The sequence below is a fragment of the Alosa alosa genome, chromosome 6 (genome assembly GCF_017589495.1).
Source record: "Alosa alosa isolate M-15738 ecotype Scorff River chromosome 6, AALO_Geno_1.1, whole genome shotgun sequence".
NCBI lineage: Eukaryota > Metazoa > Chordata > Actinopteri > Clupeiformes > Clupeidae > Alosa > Alosa alosa.
Window position 1 is genome coordinate 7504807 of NC_063194.1, and position 21770 is coordinate 7526576.

The following is a 21770-nucleotide window of genomic DNA, read 5'->3' on the forward strand; positions in this document are numbered from 1 at the left end:
TTTTTTTTAACTGACCTCAATCTAATTAAGTTGAGCCACTTTCAAGAAATCACTAGTTTATTCTTAAATATAAACTTGAATTCTTGCTGTAAATGGAATGGAACTGACACAAGCAAGAGTGACCTTTATATCTGCAGCGAAAGTTCCAAAAGGAATTTCATGCACAATCATGCACACCCTGTTGACACACCTTGTGAGGCTGCCTGGTCCAATCAAGTGGTAATACGGTTTTAGCCATGTTGTTTTTTGCACATTCTGGTATGTAGGGATAGTGCTCTAACTGACAGCATAATAATGGGGAAGGGATATAGGGATGAAGAAATAGAGGAACATTTTAAAGAATGCCATTTCAGTGCTTTAGTAAAACAAAGTAAGGTAGGGCTTCTCACTGATGACAAATATAGGGCTTCTCACTGATCACAAATATAAAGTATTGCTAGGTGTTCAGTATTTTTTGTAAAGTGCCGTCATATATAAAGTAAGTGCATCAAGTATGTTTTGGCATAAGCTGAAAGGTGTGAGGCACTGAGAGTGTATAGATTAGAAAGGAGTGAAACAGCAGCAATTGATTGGCTCCTGCTGGGCTGTAGGCGGAGCCTGTCATCTCTGGGTTTCAGCTTGAATAGGTCCTGTCATTACAGGTTGGGCCCAATTGGGATGAGGATAAGAGGATAAGAGACCATGGAGGTACTATACAGACCGGCAAAGAGGGAGGAAGTTCCGGCCCCATTCATTTCGATGGCTGATGTGAGGCTAGCTAACTCAAAATATACTCAGTGTGGGCTGTCGCCATCTTCCAAAAAAAAAAAACAAGCCGTTCAAATTCATACAGCGGCTTACTGTGATGGCTATGCATGCTGGACTTCTGCACAATGGCATCATGCATAGTGTTAAGTCCAGCATGCATTGCTTTAAGTCAGCGTTGTCTCCCTGAAGGGAGAGGCTCCCTGAAGATGAACACACCCTTTGTGTACACCAGTGATGTGGCAGCTAATTGCCTTGCTTGTGAACATGTGGGCAGAAGTAAGCACTCGAGGGACGCCATTTTTAAAGATGGTGGATGCTAACTGGCTGAAGTGAACCCTCCAAATTCTGAGCCACCCTTAAGAGACACATGCCTGTTCTGCCTAACACTGCTGGCTGAATAACTTCACTGAATAATCTTTTTTTCTTTTTTTCTTTCCTCCCGCCTTTCTCTCTCATGACGTTATTTTTGTGGAGCTTATCACCAGCTTGTCAGTACATCTTTAGACACCCAACAGTGCACAGCAGAGCTGTCTTTCTAAATGGTTGGCTGTTCTGCCAATCTGAATGATTTCATGGAATGCAAGAGATGAGGAACCGTTGACAGACAGATCAGATGAGCCATTGAGCGATGGCTCCTATGACACTTGTCAGAGATACACACTGACAAACATGCACACCAACTTCCTTCTTGCACACTTGGTTCTTGTCATCTCTGGGTCCGGCACGTTGTCTCTATTCCTTTCACTCTCTCTCTCTCTCTCTCTCTCTCTCTCTCTCACACACTCACACACACACATGCAAACTCACTCTCACACACATACACACGTCACACACACACTCACACACAGACAGTCATAAGCACTGATAAACATTTAACAGTGTTCATGCAAACAGCATGTTTGTATGGTTTGGCTATTTCCACTTCACAAGCAGGCCCCTGTAAACAGAAGTAGGCTAGTTGGCTAAAGCTTCTGCTGAGCTGTCTAGTGTATAACAGCTTGTAATGTCACACCGTTAAAGTGTGACATCACAGAGAGGCAGAGTATGCTGGGCCACATCACGCACTGCATTCTGGGTAGAGATCAGGAAGAGGACAGGGCAGACACGGTTGAACATACCCTCTATGTCTTTTTGGTGCAAGCCCCATTACTCTAATTTCCCATTTATTAGCCAAGGTTTATACATTGATTTTGCAAAATTTCTTCAGCTATGAGGTTAATACATGGAGGTAGTTAATATGGTATCTTTGCTGAGGTAATGCCAAACCATGTCATTTGAAAAAAGAGCAGTAATGTGGAATGCAAATACTCCCATTTGGAAAACATAAACACCAATTTCCCTTATGTGATGCTGTTTTAGCTTTTTCTTTTTACTTCAATGATTCACGTGAAGAGAAATCTTTCCCGAAAAATCGTTGAAATGGCTAAGAGACATATCCTCGACGGCAATGTTCTGGATGCTTCTGGATAGCAGACAGAGTGAGAGAGCCACGAGGGTCTAGTGGTGGGGGAGAGTAGGGATGGAGCTGGTGGTTCGTTCTCCCTGTGTGAGCGCTAATTCGGGCTGAGCACTGGGACCGCTCGGTTGGTCCCATCCAAACGGTCTTACGCTGGTGAGTCAGCCCAGCTAGGTTAAAAGGATCCTCGGGCTGTTAGTCACACTTTTAATTGAAACAGCATTATTTTAGGACACAGGCTCACTCTGGAAACTCAGTTACCTGAGAGAGAGAGAGGGAGGGGCAGACAGTGAGAGAGCAAAAGCGAGTCTATCTGAACCTATCCAACCAGCAAAAAGCCACTAATGCCCTGTCAAAGGCAGCATAATGGACTTGTAGCATTCTCATAGCAATAAGATGGCATGCTGCCCTGACTAGCATGAGCCTCAGCTGTGCTGTATATCTATAGGTAGTTGTCACGTTTCTGCTAATAATGACAAAATTGATTAACAATGCCCTGTCAATCGTCACTCCAGAGACACCATTTGAACCTCAGCTGACAGCCGATCAATACTGACCCCGACAGGACATGAATGCTACCGTATCAACCCAATCGATGTTAATGTGGCCTTTTTGCCCACAGCCTTCCAGCAAATCCTGTTGGAGCCTTCAGGATGTCACCATATTTTCTATGAGACATACATTTAAAAAAAAGTTCATTCATTTCTCTCTTGATCTTATCACAGAAATAGTCAAAAGGGACATCAGAGTGCAAAGCACTCAGACGGGAAGCCTCTAAACGCTCCCGGAAATTCAGTTGAGTGAAATTGTGTTTGTGTAGTTGCCTGGAATTGTCCAATGGATCATAATCATGACCAAGAGAAGCTTCATGGAGGCTACTGTAGTTCATACATTAGCAAACAAAACTGCTACTTGTCTGCTCCTGAGAGATTCAAATAAATGGCATTAGAAGCCTCTATGTGATTGTGTGCATGTGTTTCCTGAGGAACCTAAGGAAGTCAGTAAAACCATTGTCTTGTGTCTGTGACCAGTACTGTATGTCTGGTGAAATCTTGTCCCTTCTCAGTGATCCTTGGAAATACATGTGGTTGACCTTCACAAAGACCCCCCTGCACTGTTAATGTTGTTAGCCATGTGGCCTCCTTATGTGGAACATTCTGGAACATTATTAACACTTTCTCCGAGTGGGTGCACTGTATAAGGAGCATCCAGGCCATGATGATGATGATGACTCAATGCTTTGTTTTCATGGTCATAGTTTATCTGCGAAGGCTGTCAGCTTTCAAGTGTGTGTGTGTGTGTGTGTTAGAGAGAGAAAGAGCGCTTGTGTGTGTCCTAGCTGTAGGAAGACTTGGATAATTGTGTTGCGGCACTCTTGAAATGACTTAACCCGCGAGGCTTTTGCCGGTTGCCGTTGCTAAGCAACAGGCTGCTGAGACGAGAGGATGCGCGCTGTCACAGAGTGTCCATCAGCGCGGTGCCCGGCACACCTCACGCAGCCATGCTGCTCCACATACGAGCACTGCCACCGATTATTTTCAGCCAAGCACTCCTTTAATATTTGGGTTATTGCACCAGTGCGGTTAAATAGAGTCTCCCTACTGGATTGCTCCAAAGTATTTGTTTCTTAATGAGACGGACTGTGATGGTTTGCACTTCCCTTGGGTGTCTTATTGCGTTAGATGAGACTAACTGTAATGTAGTGAAAGGGATAGTGGATCATTTTTTTTCCATTCAGAGGCAGAGATCTACAAATGTAGATGACCTTGGTGAATGTGAGAAGTTCATTGCTGATGAAATAATTCCCCCCTTAGCAACACACTACTGTGCCTTGAGAGAATGACTGAGTGCAAGGTAGTTGGGGCCTTTTGTCTGCTTGTGTCTGGACACTACCACCCCCCCCGGTTGCTAAGCAATCTGTAATCTGTATGCGGTATTACATGGTATTTGATTGTCAGACGCATCTTTCTCTTAGCGGAGACTGGGAAGGACTGCTCTGTGTAGAGATGCTGTATGCGCGTGCACCCTAGCACCGCCTCAGGTACAGTATGTTCTGTGAGCAGAATGTTTATCTGTGCTGGCTTCAGGTACGACATGGAGGCTTTCTCTGAAGTCCAGAGTTCCACAGGTGAATCATCATCATCATCATCATGTGAATCATCATCATCATGCATGTTAATATGGAAATATTAGACTCGGCTTAATATTTAATTCATTACTAGTAATTACTAGTCATTACTAGCCAAGTGTGTAGTAAAACAGCTTCTGGTAGAGCTGCATTGTCATCTGGTAAGCATTTGGTCCAGGTTTGGTTACTGAACATTGTGACTTCCTGTCACTTGGATAAAAAAACTCCCATAATTTAGCTTTAGCTTTAAAATACTGTACATAGCAGCCCAATGCACTGCAGTTGCAGCAAATCCTTTCCCAGTTCTGGCAGGTACAGTATATCCTCTCTGCTCTTGTGTTGTGGTTGTCTCTCCCCCACTTTTGATCTCTGTGTCCCCATACTCATGTCCTGCGGGCTGTGTGTTGGTCTGGAGGGGGCAGTTGACATGGCCACACTGTAGCCCGAGCTCTGCCTGCCCTGCCCTGCCCTGCCCTGGAGCCTAGTGCCAGCTTCTCCACCGCTGTCATCCATCCCACTGAAAAAGCCATAGAAAGCTGTGAGAACATGAGAGAACCGATGAGGACCACTGCATATGTTTATTGTGAAACAATTTCATTCAACAGTGAAGTTGGATTGGCATTTACCTGTTTCTTTTTATGCATAGGGTTTTGTGACCGCTTTTTAATTTCAGTGTTTAAAACCAAACTCTCTGAATACCGTTTTCTAAGAGAGATTCCCTTTTTGATGTCGCACGTCTGTTAGTCAACGCAAAAGTGCGAAAAGAGGATAAAGATTCTTCTCTTTTCTCTTTTTTACTTTTCAATGCACGCTGGCTTCCTTCAGCTCACCGGGGGGGGGGGTAATTATTAGATGGAGATAGAGCTGAAGCTGCTTTCTCCTTATTATTTATGACACCGGATCTATTAGAACACCAGCAGCACACTGCGGGTGTATGCACTTGCCTGCCTGCTGTTCCTGCCGACACACACAGTTCTCAGTGTAAGACTGGTGACAAGACACACACACACACATACACATTGTGCATCTGGGAAGGACTTCATGGGAAAGTACCCATGTTACTTCTTCCTCTTTTTTCTTTTCAGAATTACATTGACCAACTCTTCATCATCCCTCATTGTCTGTCCGGCCTGCGTCTCGTTGTTTTCCTCCGTCTCCATCTGTTTTCATTCCTCTCGGTTCCCCCACTCCATTCTAGATTCTTCTATCCAGAAACCTCCTCTTGGTCCTTCTCTCCCCACTCTGCACTGGCCTGTGTTAAGGCCATTTTTGAATAGTGTGCTCACTTTGGTTTAGTGAATTGACCTCCCTCCAGCCCAACTCGTCAGTGTTTGTGTGGGTGGATAGGGAGAGATAGGGATTTGTGCAAGAGAGGGAGAGGGAGAAGAGAGAGAGAGAGAATATAGAGAGAGAATAGAGAGAGAAGCCTGCAGTGTGTAAGAGCTCCTCTTGTCCAGGGTGTCCCTATGCAGTATCTGAAGAGCTTCTTTCCACAGGCTGCCGCCCCCTCTAGGCTACGACCCCACAGATGATCCCCCCCCCCCCACACACACACACACACACACACACACACACATATATATATGTACACACACGTATGTACACACACACACACACACACACAGTATACACAGTCTGCGCTCTCCTCATTCTTCCCTCTCTCTCTTCATCTCTCTTTCTCTCTCTTCTCTCTCCATCTCTCTTTCGCTGTCTCTCCCATCCTTGCTGTTTATTACATTCTCACTTCCTCTTTTGTTTGACTCATGCCCCTCCCCCACTCCTCTTTCTCTCCCTCTCCTTGTACCTCTCACCTTTTCTCTATCTTTTCTACCTCAGTCCATGACTTTCTCAACCTCTTTCTGTCTGTGAGTAAGTCTCATTTTGTGTGATTATGCCTCTGATTTATGGCTCTCATTTTCTCTCTCTCTCTCTCTCTCTCTCTCTCTCTCTCTCTCTCTCTCTCTTTCTTTTTCTTTCTCTCTCTCTCTTTCTTTCTGTCCATCTTTCTCTCTCTCTCTGTGTCTGTCTCTCCCTTTCACCCCACTCTCTCTCTCTATTCAGTCTGTCTTCGTAGCGCCCCCTCTCCTCTCCTCCAGTTCTTCTGTTTCCCCACTCAGAGGTGTCTCCCACCACACCAGCGCTCTGAGCGAGAGACGCCAGAGCCCGATTGGCCAGCCCGCGTCGCCTGCCGGTGTAAATATAGACACCGTTTACAGCTGTCAATCACATCACATCACATCGCATCGCCTCCCCCTCCGACCTGCTCTCCGCTCTCACGTCCGGGGGAGAGAGCCGCGGTCCCGCAGCAGCGGTCCAGTACCGCAGCGTTCTGCCTCAAAAGACCTTCACAGAGTGCACGAGTATCACATTACCTACACACTGCCCAGTGATTTTCGTCATAGGTGGGACTATGGAGTCCTTTCAGCGGGCGAAAACGCACAGTAATTCTGAGCTGCTCTCTCAGCTGGCTCGGCTCGAGAAAGGTCGTGCGAGTGTGTGTGTGGATGCAGATGCTGAACCCTGTTGAACTGCGTTCGTTTGCCAGAGGGGATAGCTAGTCTCTTGTCTCATGTGCGCGTGGTGAGGGGGAGGGAGAGGGCGGTGGAGTGGACTCTAGAGAACTACGAACACGGAGATGATGGAGATGATGGAGATGATGGAGATGCCTAGATGCAGGTTGAGACTGAGAAGGGTTATCAAGAGAGGTGGTGAAAATGTGATGTAGGGAGGGAAAAATGGAGGGGGGGGTGATGAGGATGGCTCTGGATGGAAGGCTGACTCACTGACCTCTCTCTCTCTCTCTTTCTCTCTCTCTCTCCCTCCCTCCTCCTCGCCTCAGCCTCTCCCTTCATCCCTCTCTTCCTCCCAGCAGCTGCTGGGTATTTTTATTTATTGCGTAGGCAGCCACGGCCGCACTTGCATAACTCCCATTACCACAGGCATAAAAGGTGAAAATAATAATAAAAAAAAAGTGAGTAAGAGAAAGAGAGGGTGAGAGAGGGAAAAAAATCATGAGATGGAGAACTATCGACTCCAGCTCGCTTCGCCACTGAAAGAAATTCCTGTAGAGATTTTTGTGCGCTGGCTCTCTGCGTGAGGCGGTTTTCTGAGTGAATGCTCTTTGTGCTCAATATGCCAAAAGGAGAACACATTGATACAAAAATAAAGTATGGCCGAGATCAGTTCTAGGCGCTGTATGTCAATGTAAAATGAAGATGTAATGTGACAAAATTGAAATGAGTGTTTGAGAATTGCATTTGCTGTTTTTTTTTTTGTTGTTCAAGGCTGAACTTGTTTCCATTAAAATGTTGCCTGTCACAATGCAGTAATTGTGATGGGAGTGAGTCAAATATTATAGTCTGCATCTCAAATATTATAGTATGCATATTTACTTTTGTTTGGTTTTGGGAAATATTAAATTGAATTCAAGCTAGGCTGGTGGTATACATATTAGCATGGAGGGCATGACATCAGATCTTCTTCCCCATCTGACAGTCGTCTTTGATCTTTTTGAACATTTGCTGCATAGTGGTTAAAGGCCTACGCCATGCAAACCTCACTCTTCTGTTTTCATGTCTGTGAAAGGCCGCCTGTTCTTGAACAGAACACCTGAACACCTCATATTTGTTTGTATCAGAATACTTTTCAAGAGTCGGCTAAGATCTAAAGTTGGTGTGTGTGTGCGCCTGTGCCTGTGTGTGTGCATGCGTGTGTGTATGCTTGTGTGTGTGTGTGTTGGGGGGGAAGAGGAAGAAGGTGAGACAGCATGATGGACAGATAAAGAGCACTGTGACTGAGCTAGTGAGGGAAATAGACTTGCAGAGTAGAATGATCGCAAAAGAAAACTAGCAGAGCACTGAGAGGGCACAGACGTCTGCCAAGGCCACGGGACTCTGGTCTAATGCAGATAATCAGCTTTAATACGTCAACATAAACACCCTCCAGAAATAATCATAAAATGTACAGGATATCACTGTGCAAAAGTGCATGTTTTGCCTTGACTGTGTTGTGAGGACCATACTGTATGTATTTATTTGTCGTTTCCTTTCCTGGAATGTAGCCAGATGTACAGGAAGGGCTCGGAGGGGGTGTTTTTGAAGGGCACAGAGAGAGGAGGTTTTTAAAAAAAAAAAATGATGTATACCGTTCTGGTTTGAGCTACTTGGTTTTGTTGTTTTGGTGGTGTGGTCTTGTAGGGGTTAAGCTGTTGACCGAGCCCTCATTCCCCACCCAAGTCACTTGCCCAGCCCAGCCTATCAGAAGCTGCCAATATGTCAGAACCAATGTGTCAGAACCGGTCCTAGAACCAGCCAGCTCCGTTGGCAGTATCTCCCGTTACCTTATAATTGAATGTTAACAATTTTGTTTTAACATTCAGTTATAACGTTAATTGCATTGTTAACGTCATCAAGCTCACATCCAGTTCCACACTATGTTTGTGGAGAACTACCTCCGCAGACTGTTCGCAAACATTCTCCGAAAACTCAAGGCAAACGGAAAACGGTTCACCAACATGTTTGTGAAGTTGAACGCACCTCTAGTTTTGTCCTATTTGGTGCTCTGTGTGTGTTTCCTGTGTGTGAGGAGAGTGAGGGGGTGAGTGGTCATCTTGACATTACAAGAATAACCTAAGACTTTTACATAGTACTACACATCACCTTTAGGCAAATCATTTGATATGAAAATGCTACACTGTTGCATGAATGCATTTATTCTATTAATTGCATGTCATGAGAACATCTATAGGTTATTTCATGAACTCCAAAGACACTGTTTTGAGACTTTGGGTGAGAAATGCATTTCCTTGGTTTGAATACTAGAAAGCAAACAAGGTATACAGATAGAATGTCATGGCACAAGTAGCGAGTAGCTAAATTATGTATATAAAATACATAAAAAGAACATTACAAATTACAAATCTGATGGCCAGTAAAATGGTAAATGGCACCATGTTTGACTTTGAAGGACCTTAATAGAAGTCAGAATGTCTGCAGTCATTATTAGTGATTATTGCTCTCAACAATCATGACTTTATTTCTTGTAGAACAAATGATGTTAAATGTAGAACAGATGATGTTAAAACAGTGCTTCCTCATTAGTACCCTCACTCTCACACCACTGAAAGATCACAATGACCTAGTTGGAGAGTGCTTTTAGTTACATAATAACTGACATTAACCAGGATGTGCAGCGACGTGCGTTTTCCAACAGACTTTATTTTAAATGTTCCAAAAGAGCCATATCTTGGCACCAGCTTTAATTGCATTTGAACACGTTCGGCTGAGCTTTGGCCGTGCCTGGCTAACTGCATACCAGCTCTAATTGGGACCGCAGTGACTTTCTGAATGTGGCTCTGATTTCAGGTTTCTGGTGCCAGGCTGCTGCCGCTGGACAGATGAACTCAAACTCAAACACACACACACACACACACACACACACACACACAGTACACACATACCACTATGGATGTGAACAGACTTTCACTGTATGCGCTTTCTGTATACTGTATGTGTGATAATAGATATATATATGTGTGTGTGTGTGTGTGTGTGTGTGTGTATGTATATATATGTATGTATTTCTATATAGTATGCACAAACGCCTACATAGCCTTAGACACACATACACACACACACACACACACACACTGGCACATTCTCCCTCAATCACTCACTTACACACACACACACGAGGGAGAAAGTGAAAATGGCGCTTCTTATGCCTGTGCCCATACCACTCCACTCTGCTATTGAGTGGACTAATGCATGGGTAGGCGCTGTCTATCGATTGGGTCCTCAGCGCCTGTTATTATGTGAAGTTCACATGTGACGCACTGAGCCAGCGCTACCGCTCCCTTTCCCGCCAGCCTCCGGCCGCTTCCTCTGCTAGCCTAGTGAAGTTAACCACCTCCTATTAACTGTCTATCATCCACTAACCACTCAGCAGCTACACTTTATATCCGAGCGTTTAGAATGGTTTAGAACATTCTAGAACATTCTTTATGCATAAACATAATAAATGTTTCCGGGCCGATTGAATAGAATCAGAGGGGGTTAAATCAGAGCGAGAGCCACAAAGGTTCGATGCCTTACACGTTCAACTTGTTGGTAATCAAGGATCTCATATAATGAGGAATTCTAGAACCTCATATTTTTGACAAACACGTTGTTTTATTAGAATGTTGTTGGCCCATTCATTCATGTTATACAGTCTATGGTTAATTACATGAGGTCATCTGTACTCTACACATGGTCTACTCAAGCCTGTGTCTCATGAATCAGGCCTGTAAGAGCATCCGATATTATCATGTTGACAGACACTTGTAAATGTGTCATCAGATGAACATGCCAGTGTGTCGGGCAATCTTCAGTTGGTGAACAGGTTACTCTCATGAGCACTTCAAAAGGCTTCTTCCTCGATGCCAGACCAGACATTAGCACTGTAACGCTCCAAACCTGACGCCTCTGCTCATGGTGTCGGTGCTGTTGGTGTGCCAGTGTGTACCTGGCTGCCAAGCTCACTGCTGCTTGTGGTGGCTCTTAGGAACAAGACATAAAAAGGCTGCTTTCCTTCCTTAATATGCCACTTTCCTTCCTTAATGCCACACATGAGCACTTCAAGCCTCCCGAATTTGACGCCTCGGTCACTGATGTCCTGTTGGGTTTGCCGGCGTGGCGTGGCGTGGTGTGGCGTACCTAGCTGCAATGACCTCCTGGTGCTACTGTGGCGTGTGCTGCTGGTGGCCGAGGCTCTCCTCTGCGTGGCTACCGCTGAGAGTGGCCAACGCGAAGGGAGTCCGCTCCGGCTGCAGCCTCATGGATAGCGTGCGCTGCACGGTGCAGTATAATTTGATGCTATTGTTCCGCTCCGATGCGCCTGTGCCCCGTGTCTGTTTACAGTGGGAGGCCAGTGCCAATCTCTCTCTGTTTACCCTGCAGGCAGAGAGATTTCATCCAATTTAAATAGTACCACATAGAAAGTCATTGTGTGGTGGAAACACTGCTGTTTTACAGAAATTGCCATGTTTCCCCATTCAAAAAAGAAATACTTTACTTAATTGTTATTCTTAATCAAAAGCAGTTGTTCACTTTGTGTGAATGACTCTATTGTCCTTGCCTTTTATATTCCAACCGTGGGTTCTTTGGAGGAAAAACGAGAACGTGCACGTATCCTGAATTTCCTACACCTGGTTAATGAAACGTGTTGAGCTAGGATGACCAGACAACGCTAGGTCAAGCCTTGCTTTATCACTTATCTTGGAGTTCTTAACTGGGCTCTGCTCTGTCTCTGTCCCTGATGTTTGCAAAGTCAGAAAACATAATGGATCGCCCCAAAAAAACTTGGACATCACGTCAAACATAGCAAAACCTATGTTATGGGCAAAAAACTGACAAGACCCCAATTCAGTTTTGGGGACAGAAAATCACAGATTATAATGCCTAATTATCAGCGTCACTTGTAGGCCTCGAACCTCTCACAAAAAGCTCAGTCCCAGATTGATATCTCCACCTTAAGGCATTAACTAATTGTGCCACCATCAGGCAAAAGAATGATTCACTGTATCTTATGGAAATAAAAAAACTGTGATGTGAAACTTGTGTTGTGTTGCGACAGTTTATTTTGTCAAACGACACTAAGATATACATTTATCATAGCAAAAGATGACTGTTTTTTTGCAGCAGGTCATGACTGTTTGCTGCAGTTTTACTATCAGGAAACTATAAGCCTACTTTTTGTCTCAAGGCTTGCATTCGCTAGCCTGGATACCAGACTCTCTGACTTCGCAATCGAGCGGAAGTTTAATTGGGATATCACCCCTTTACATGTCGTCTATTTCTCACCCATGTTAAGTTGTTTTAGCTGAAGTTATAATTACAATGTCATGGTCTAAAAAACTGCATCTGGATTTAAAGTTATGTCATTGAGACTCGTGGTTTGACCCCCATTTGTACCTTCAATGCATTAGGTACCTTTGCTTTATTCTTATGGTCACATAAGAATGTTTCGTATTGTGTGTATATAATGCTTAAGAAGTAGGGAGGGCCTTGTCAAATATTCATTGTTTTTATCCAAATGACACGAGTCAACAGGCTCACCAGACAAACTGGCACACCAGCGTTGTGATGTTTGGTGTGAAACACCAAATCCTTGAATGACCGTTCTAACTACTAGAACCAAGAACTACCCCAGCGTACACATTGGGCAAATTAACTCAGGCCCGACTCGAACCTGGGTGCCCATAGAGACACCATCGCAGACACCACACCACTGCTAAGGCTCGCCCCCTTGACTGATTGTATTGTGTGTGTGTGTGTGTGTGTGTGTATGTACTGTATGTGAAGCTGTGTCTATGCGATGACAGTGGCGATGACAGCAGTGTAGAGTGAGTGTAGATCTGCCTGTGACCTGTTGCAGTGGTGGATCAGAGGGAGTAAGACAACAGTTCACACCTCTTGCGTGTGTGTGTGTGTGTGTGTGTGCGCACGTGTGTGTGCGCACACGTATAAGGGGGTGGGTGACTGGTTCTGTGTAGCTGTTTGTGGGGCTCTAGGTGTGTGTGTTTGTGTGAGTGATTTGCTATTTGCAGCATATTGATGTTTGTTAGTGTGAGTGTAAGGCACTTTTATTTTTGTTTTTTTGTTTGTGTGTGTGTGTGTGTGTGTGTGTGTGTGTGTGTGTGTGTGCATTTGTCTGTGTGTGTGTGTGTGTGTGTGTGTGTGTGTGTGTGTGTGTGAAACCTTTTCTAAGAGCACATTTCTCTACTTGATTGACCCATCTCCGGTGCGGGAAAGTGAAAATGTCAGAGAAAAGGTTCTCCAAAGTACACTGTGCAAACCCCCATTATAAAGCGTTTATCTCCGTTGGAGATGATGTCCTGGATTGAGCCCTCTCCCTCTGTCAATCACACATTGCCATAAAAAGTTTGCCGTTTTTCAGGAGGAAGCTTTGCATGTGGCATGGAAATGCTTGACTATTTTCATGTTTTTTTGCATGGCGTCTGTCTTCCCCGTTTTTGCTCGTTCAGTGGTTCAGGTGACATTGCTCTGTGTTAACTAGCCAGTAATGCTTTACGGTAGTCACTATGAAGAGGATTATGTCATTTACATATTTTTACGGTAGCCACTATGAAGGGGGATTATGTCATTTTCGTATTGTCCTATCCACAATGGCACTTACAGTATTATCAGTGCTTGTTCTCTGTTGGAACAAGAGACAGTAGGAGGTTAAATTAGGTGACTGTGCCTATTTGCTCTGCTGAATGGGTTGCAAACAATGAGAGGAGGTATGAGACTAAGTATATCACTGGTGCCACTGCAGCGTTTCCCACACATCATACATTGACTTATTTGTGGCGGCCCAACACAATATCAACATTGACCACCACACAATGATTTTTACAGGTTCTACTAAATTGTGCTAGCCTGGCGGGCCATCCTATATCATTGAAATGTATTGTCTGGAATCGACCCATTCACCTCACTTAATCCAAGGGGCGGGCAGAGAATTGTCTTTCAAACTGCCTAGGCATGCAATAGGCCAGCGCTACAACCAATCAGAACAAAGAGCAGGATGACATGGCCAGAGCGACGAAAACGGTGAACGGGGAATGACTTAAGTGCATTGTGTTGCTCAACTTTCAAAGAAAAGCACAAGTCCAACTCCTCCAAAGTTGACGCCAAGACTCTCTAACAAAATAGTGCGCTGTGATTGGATGACGTCCACGGCGTCAGCCAATAGAAATCCCTATGGTTTGCTACTAGACGTACAGGCTGAGCAAATTAATTTGCCGCCGCTAGGGTGCGTCTAGATTTCTAGGCTAAAATTGTGCTTAAATCTGGTTAGGATCATAACCACGCTGCGCTAATGTGTTAAAAACTGTTGCATTTAAGTTAATTCTGCAAACCAACCACCACAAATAGAATTCAGTTCTGTGGGAAACACTGGCCACTGTATCATGTTGGTTTACTTGCAAAGCTAGAATGACATGACATGCTACAGGAACTCGCTTGGCTCAAAAAAACACCAAGGATGGAGTCAGGAAAGCCAAGAGTGTTCTTGTCTTTGTGCTGGGAGGTCGAACCAGCAGCACTAGCAAGTGTGAAGACCTCTCTCTCTCTCTCTCTCTCTCTCTCTCTCTCTCTCTCTCTCTCTCTCTCTCTCTCTCTCTCTCTCTCTCTCTCTCTCTCTCTCTCTCTCTCTCTCTCTCTCTCTCTCTCTCTCTCTTTCTCTCTCTCACAGACATCACACACAACATGCACTTACAGCAGAAATGTATGTGGGTGTCTGTGTGGGGTGGGGATGGTGGAGGGCGGAAGGGCATGTAATAGTGGTGGCATTTGGAGAAAGAGAAAAAGCAAAGGGTAGCCGGGGTAGCCCAGGGGTCATAGCAAAGGTCGGGCAACACAGAGTGGAGTGGAGTGGAGCATGGTCGAGGCCGAGCTGGTCCGGTTTAAGGATTTTAGAATGGACTCCACGTCTGTGTCCAGCCAGGCAAACATACATACGTATACAGTACATACTGTACATATACGCACACACAGACAAGCACAGTTAGTGCTTACAGTACACAGTATGTACACATAATCTGTAACCAGTATTTACGCACAACTGTCTGTCTGTCAAAAAGTAACTTTTTTCTGTCCTGTGTGTGTGTGAGATGGGGGCTGGTTTTTGTTGGGGGGGGGGGGCTGCTTGGGCCTGAGGTGGGCCTGGGGGCAGTGTGTTTGTTGCAGCCCTGGGCTTATTTTCTTTTTTTCAATTAAAATAGGTTAGTGAATTACCGAGAGGGATAGAATGTCCCTGGCATGGGATTCTACACATCTGCCTCACATGGACAATATGCCACGTGTAGGATGGAATTTAGAGATCTCGTCGTAATGCTTTGATGGGCTTAGCAGCACATTCAGATGTGCACATTCTCAATTCAAATATGAGAGGAATAATTCATTTGTATGCCTTGCATGCTCCCACCCCACATATCCCCAAGGAGAGGCAACAATGACGCCAGATCTTTGCCCAGCAGTGCTGGGGAAGGAAACAAGCTTATTTGCACTGTGTGTTGTCACAGAGGGTTATTTCTTTTTTTTGATGTTTGATTGTTTTGCGCGGGGATATTTTTGGGGTTTCTTACCGAGCAGCAGAGGTTGCGTAAGGTCAAGTAGCGGCTGTGTGCTCCTTCTCACCATATGAGCCACAGTCATTCCTCTTTCATTGTTCCCTTCCTCCATTAAGGTCTGTCTTGTGGTGTGACTTGTCATCCTCCTCTTCCTCCTTCTCTGGAAATGCCATCCAACTCCATCTTCTCAACCCATCTCAAACCACCACCTAATGAGCTTATGAGCACATGGCTTTCTAAATTACTTATTATGGGCATAGAACTCCCCCGCGTTCCCCTTGCGGATTTCACTCATTTCCTGGTTCTCTGGAGGTCTCGCGTAGGCCGCCTCTGGTTGCCTGGCCTGCCCTTCTTGTCTCTGTAATCCCCCTGCATCTTGCACTTCTTCCTGCACTCAGGCCACAGAAACCGCGGTGCCGGCCGCAGGACTGTGATGGGCTACTCCTGATTGGTTGTCAGCGTCACTCTTTGCGCTCTATGCATGTCATAGATTGATGAGTGGGGAAAGTTGATGGGGCACTGTGGTGATGATTATCCATCAGTTAGTGGTGTGTGTGTGTGTGTGTGTGTGTGTGTGTGTGTGTGTGTACAGTGAAGGGGATCTCATTACAGATACACCCCACCCCATCCCTTTTATATACAGTACATTCAGATGGAATGATTAGAATGCTAGAGAGTCGTTATGTTTTTGAGAGGTGGGGCTGGTGATGGGGGTGGTTGTGGTGTGCAAATGCGTGGGCAGATGCTTCAGTTAGTGTGTGTGTGTGTGTGTGCGTGTATGTGTGTGCGTGTTTTGAGAGTGTGGTTAACTAGAGTGTGGTAAGCTACAGTGAGGATGGAGAGGGTGGAAATGTGTGAGAGCATTAGAGGTGAAATGTAGTAGGATGAGTGAAATGTGTGTGAGTGGCTAGTTTTGACATGCAAGGACGACAGTGTTTGTGTGTGTAGTGAGATGGATCGGTGGGTGGGTGCTTCACTGAGTGGAAGGGGGTGTTTGTAAGAGTGTGTGCGTGGGGGGGGTGTAGTTGTGCTTGCTGCAGATGTGTGTGGAAGAGGAGGAATATGTGTGTGTGTGTGTGTATGTGCGTGTGTGAATATGTAAGTGTGTGTGTGTGTGTGTGTGTGTGTGTGTGTGTGTGTGCGTGCATGTGTGTGCGTGTGCACGCATGTGTGTGTGGGGGCGGTTGCATGCGCGCTCGTGTGTGGGAGTGGGTGAGCACAATAGCAGCTGACTGAAAATGACTGTGGTTTCACATTTGTCTGTCTGTGTTTGTGAATGCACTGTGTGTGTGTGTTTGTATGTGTGTGTGTGTGTGTATACCATGCTGGATATGCATGGATGTGTTGTGTGGCTCTTCATTGGGTTTGGCAGTGGCTGCTGCTTTCTTTTGTGTGTGTCTGTGTGTGTAAGGTGCCCGTGCTTATTGATTTCTTTGTGAGCATGTCTGTATGGTATGTGTGGGTCTCTGAACAGTAGGTGTGAGATTGATTGTGTGTTTTGGTGTGTGGGTGTGCATGCAACGATAAAAGACTTCATTGTGTAGGCTCTCTGCGTGTGCGTCCACCTCTGTACTCATGTATGTGTGCAAGATACCCATGTGTGGGACTCTGAACATTAGCTGTCTGATTTTGTGTGTGTGTGTGTGTCTGTGGGGGGACTGTGTGTGTGAGAGAGAGAGACTGACTGACTGACTGACTGAGACTGTCCCAAGAACTCAGCCTTAAATTCAGTCCCCTAAATCAGTTAGTGTTGAAACTAACTAATCCACTAACCCGTAACACAGATTATGTTCAGACCAGCATTGCTTTCCAACCAATCAAAGTTAACCAAGAAAAGCAAAGAATCCTATTTAGAACATTGTAGGAACTAGTACAGTGCCCGTTCAAACATGCCATTCCTGTAGAAATCCAGTAGCCCAATTACATGCCCGCAGCTTTGCATGCTTTAAAAACAGGATGATAGGAAAACCAATAATGAATACCGAATATTAATATATAATGTATTAGCCTATAACTAATGTGCGGTAAGCAAAATTAAGGCATAGCTGCATGTGACATTTTTACAGATCAAAATGACAAAAGCCTAAAGCTTTGATGTAAGGCTATACTGTATGTGTAGCCTATTGAATAACTTAATGATTTAGAAGACAAACCATTTTGTGGAAAAAGACATCATCATATGGGATTTGCAACGATGTGACTCAAAATAAATGTTTTGGTCACTTAAGTGACCTGTTCTGTCTGCCACTTGGCGTGAGCCTATCGCTCGTTTCAATTTGGGACTTTGCAGTCGGAATTGCCGTTTTTTTTATTCAAAGTTTCAAGTCCAAAGTAGCCTTGGCTATTCGAAGTGTCGGTTTATTGCACATAATTTTTACGTCATTTTGAATATCCGCGTTTGTTGGCATGTTATCTGCTGAATCATTTTATGCAAGCAAACTGCATACATGGAATCTTTTATTGTTGATGTCAGACATGATAATCATCCAAAGATGTTGCATCTTGACCTGTGCTGTGCCCCCTGATTCAGTGCTGCCAAAACTCTGCTTACCCTCTCTGTCTCTGGTCCTGCACTGTGCTGTGTGAGAGGGGGAGTGGCTACAGTAGAGAGGAGAAAGCCAATGTGGGCTTCTTTTACAGATATATTTAACAATCTTTTGCATTACTTATCCAAACAACGTCAAACTTGGCACTGCACTTAGTCGTGCCGTAGCAAGACACCTGTCAAGTCTGAAATCAGTCAGACTAAAGGTTCGACAGATATGCGAGCCTACAGTGCTGTGTGAGAAAGGGAGTGGATACTGTACAGTAAAGCGGAGAAAGCCAATGTGCGCTGCTTCTTTTACAGATATATTTAATGATATCCTTTTGCATTCCTAATCCAAACAACGTCAAACTTGGCACTGCACTTACGTTCGAGAGATGTGCGAATAACAGACAGACAGACAGACGTTCCTGTCATGTATAGATAGATAGATAAAAGCAAAGTGCAGCATAAGTTAGACTGCTATCTGAGCGTAAAAGAACGTATCATTTGGCAGAGGTACGAAGCAGAGACTCATCCTCACTAGGTTCATGTACAGGCTGAGACCATTGTCTAGCCATAGAGAAAGGCAGACACAAATAATCATGGTTACGCATAAGGGGAAAAGGGTGTGTGGTCACTGTATGACAGGGGAGGTAGAGTCAGAGGTGCACGTCGTTCTATACTGCAATAAGTATCGGCCCCAAAGAGACCAATACTGACATCTATAACAAAATGTATTTTATTTCCATTTAAAATAATTTCTTACCACTGAAGGACAAAACTCCCACTTGGACAAATCATCCAAAATAACTTGATTTCATATCATAGCTATGCAGATGACACACAAATTTACTTAGCTCTGTCACCAAACGACTATGGTCCTCTTGAATCTATGTGTCAGTGTATAGAACAAATCAACACCTGGATGTGTCAAAATTTTCTTCAACTGAACAAAGAAAAAACTGAAGTAATTATATTTGGTAAAAAGGAGGAAAGACTTAGGGTTGCCACTCTCCTTGACACAAAAGGGTTGAAGGCAAAGGATACAGTTAAAAATCTTGGTGTATTAATTGACAGTGATCTAAATTTCAACAGCCACATGAAAGCGACAACTAAATCAGCTTTTTACCACCTCAAAAATATTGCCAGACTCGGAGGGCTGATGTCAAAATATGACTTAGAAAAACTCATTCATGCATTTATCTCCAGCAGGGTTGATTACTGCAATGGACTGTTCACAGGCCTTCCTAAAAAGACTATTAAACAGCTTCAGATGATACAAAATGCAGCAGCTAGGATTCTAACAAAAACTGACTGACCACATTACTCCAATTCTTAAGTCCTTGCACTGGCTTCCAGTAAGTCACAGAATTGACTTTAAAGCTCTATTGCTTGTTTATAAATCAGTAAATGGAGCAGGACTTAAGTACCTGTCAGACATGCTTCAGCAATACACAGCTTCGCGTCCTCTCAGGTCCCAGGTGAAAAACCTGTTAGTAAAACCTACTGTTAGAACTGAACATGGTGAAGCAGCTTTTAGCTGCTATGCGGCTCAGCTGTGGAATCAACTTTTCGGATGACATCAAAAAAAGCCCCAACTGTAGCCAGTTTTAAATCTAGACTTAAGACCAAACTGTTCTCAGATGCTTTCTGCTAACTCTGCCGCGTTACAAATTCTGAATCTGCCTTGATAATTATTCTACTTTATCTTTTATTACTTCTTTTTACTACTTTTGCCTTTGTTTTTTTTGCTTACTAATTATCCTTTATTTTTAAATTATTTTACCTTGTGTTTTATGTTTTCTTTTTATTATGATCTTTACCTTTTAACTATTCTTTGACTATATTGCCTTTCTATGCTTTTTATTTGTTATTATTGTTTGATTTTGTTTATGTAAAGCACATTGAATGACCTCTGTGTATGAAATGCGCTATATAAATAAACTTGACTTGACTTGACTTGAAGGAGCAGGGGAAATATGCACTTATTTTAGAAGAGGATTCCAACACCTGCTGATTGGCAGCAAGCTGTTTCCGTACTCGGTAACAGGCCCTGGAGCTAAATTTTGAAAGAAGTGCAACCTGTCGTTTGCCTGTGTGAGTGCGGGAACACAAGCAAACATGTAAACCTAACAAAAAAAAGTCATCAGGTGTCTATGGCCTATAGGTCCTACATGGCTTCCATTAAGCCATCACTACTGGCCTGTGTAGTCCTCAGCACAGCAGACAATAATACGAGTAAACAGAGTTAGTACTTTTTGCGCTCACTTATCTTGTGGCCATTCAACTTAGTAGTAGTGTCTGTACAACAAACATAAACAAAAAACATGCTTCAGGACAGTGTTGGTGCTGTCACTGTCACTGTTGGTGCTACCCCGCAGCCTACTATAAACATTTGCCAAAATTCCCTCGATCACCTGTATTTTTTCGGTATTAGATTGTAATGCGCATGGAGTAATATAATTATGTAATAAGCGACTTAAAAAAACAAGCCTGAACAGGACAAACATATGGGCAAAAAAAAAAAATAAAATAAAAAAATCGTGTATGTATTGTCCATCTGCTGCGGGGACTGTGTGTGTGAGAGAGAGAGACTGTCCCAAGAACTCAGCCTTAAATTCAGTCCCCTAAATCAGTTAGTGTTGAAACTAACTAATCCACTAACCCGTAACACAGATTATGTTCGGACCCGCATTGCTTTCCAACCAATCAAAGTTGACCAAGAAAACCAAGAATCCTATTTAGAACATTGTAGGAACTAGTACAGTGCCCGTTCAAACATGCCATTCCTGTAGAAATCCAGTAGCCCAATTACATGCCCGCAGCTTTGCATGCTTTAAAAATAGGATGATAGGGATTATGTATTGTCCATCTGCTGCGACTGTGTGAGTGCGTTTGAACTGCATTGGCACCTGAGCTCCACACATGAGCCGGTGCTTGTGCCAGTGCAGGGGCCAGGGCTCAGTGCGTCTCTCCCCAGCTCTCGATGCTCGCTCTGCGGGCAGCCGCACGGGCAGAGCCGGCCCCATATGGATATTTAATGGCCTCTTTAATTATAGAGAGCCAGAGATCGGGCTCACTGTGAAGGCAGCCTCACTTGCTGCTATGTGAGCCAGCATCCCCACCCCACCACACCCGCCTGCCCGCCCGTCATCCTGACCTTTCAAACAGCCCAGGGAGAGGCAGGGAATCTCCTCCTGGGTCCCTACACCAGAGACCCAGAGAGAGAGAGATGGAGAGGGAGGGAAAGAGATCGAGTCATGACCTGGGTTATGGCACAGTAGAGTAGGGCAAGAAGAGACACTGAAGTAGAAGATGATGATCGGGGAATTTGTCGCTGGCATAAATCACTCATGAGGCGGGAGTTTCTCTGTCTATCACCGTGGCCCAAAGCGTTGTCTTAGTAACTGTGAAGTCTACTAGTTTGGTGGTAAGGAAATGACTGTGAAGCATTCTGGGTGTTTTTTTCACTGAAAAGAGCAAACTGCTCGCTGCCATATGTCCAGCAGCCTGCTGAGGCTGTGAGACGTACTCCTCTGCCCAATCAACACCCACTCTACTGCACTTCCACCAGCCTCTGTTCTTTCCTCCTCTCTCTCTCTCTTTCTCTTTCTCTCTCTCTCGCTCTCTGTTTCTGTGTGTATCATCCTCATTCACCTGTTACTTTCCTCACCCCTTTCCCCTCCCAGTCACACATTCTCTTCTTTTCTCACTTCCTGTTTCTCTCCATCTTCTCTCTCTGTATCTCTCTCTTCTCTCTCTCTCTCCCCACCCCCTCTCTCAGCTGTAGTATCAT

At 44.5% G+C, this 21770-nt stretch overlaps 1 protein-coding gene across 2 annotated transcripts in view; it reads left to right on the plus strand.

Annotated features, from left to right (window-relative positions):
* Positions 1-21770, plus strand: part of LOC125295520 (protein kinase C beta type) — a 147612-nt gene that overhangs the window by 7384 nt on the left and 118458 nt on the right. The gene's annotated exons all lie outside the window — the stretch shown is intronic.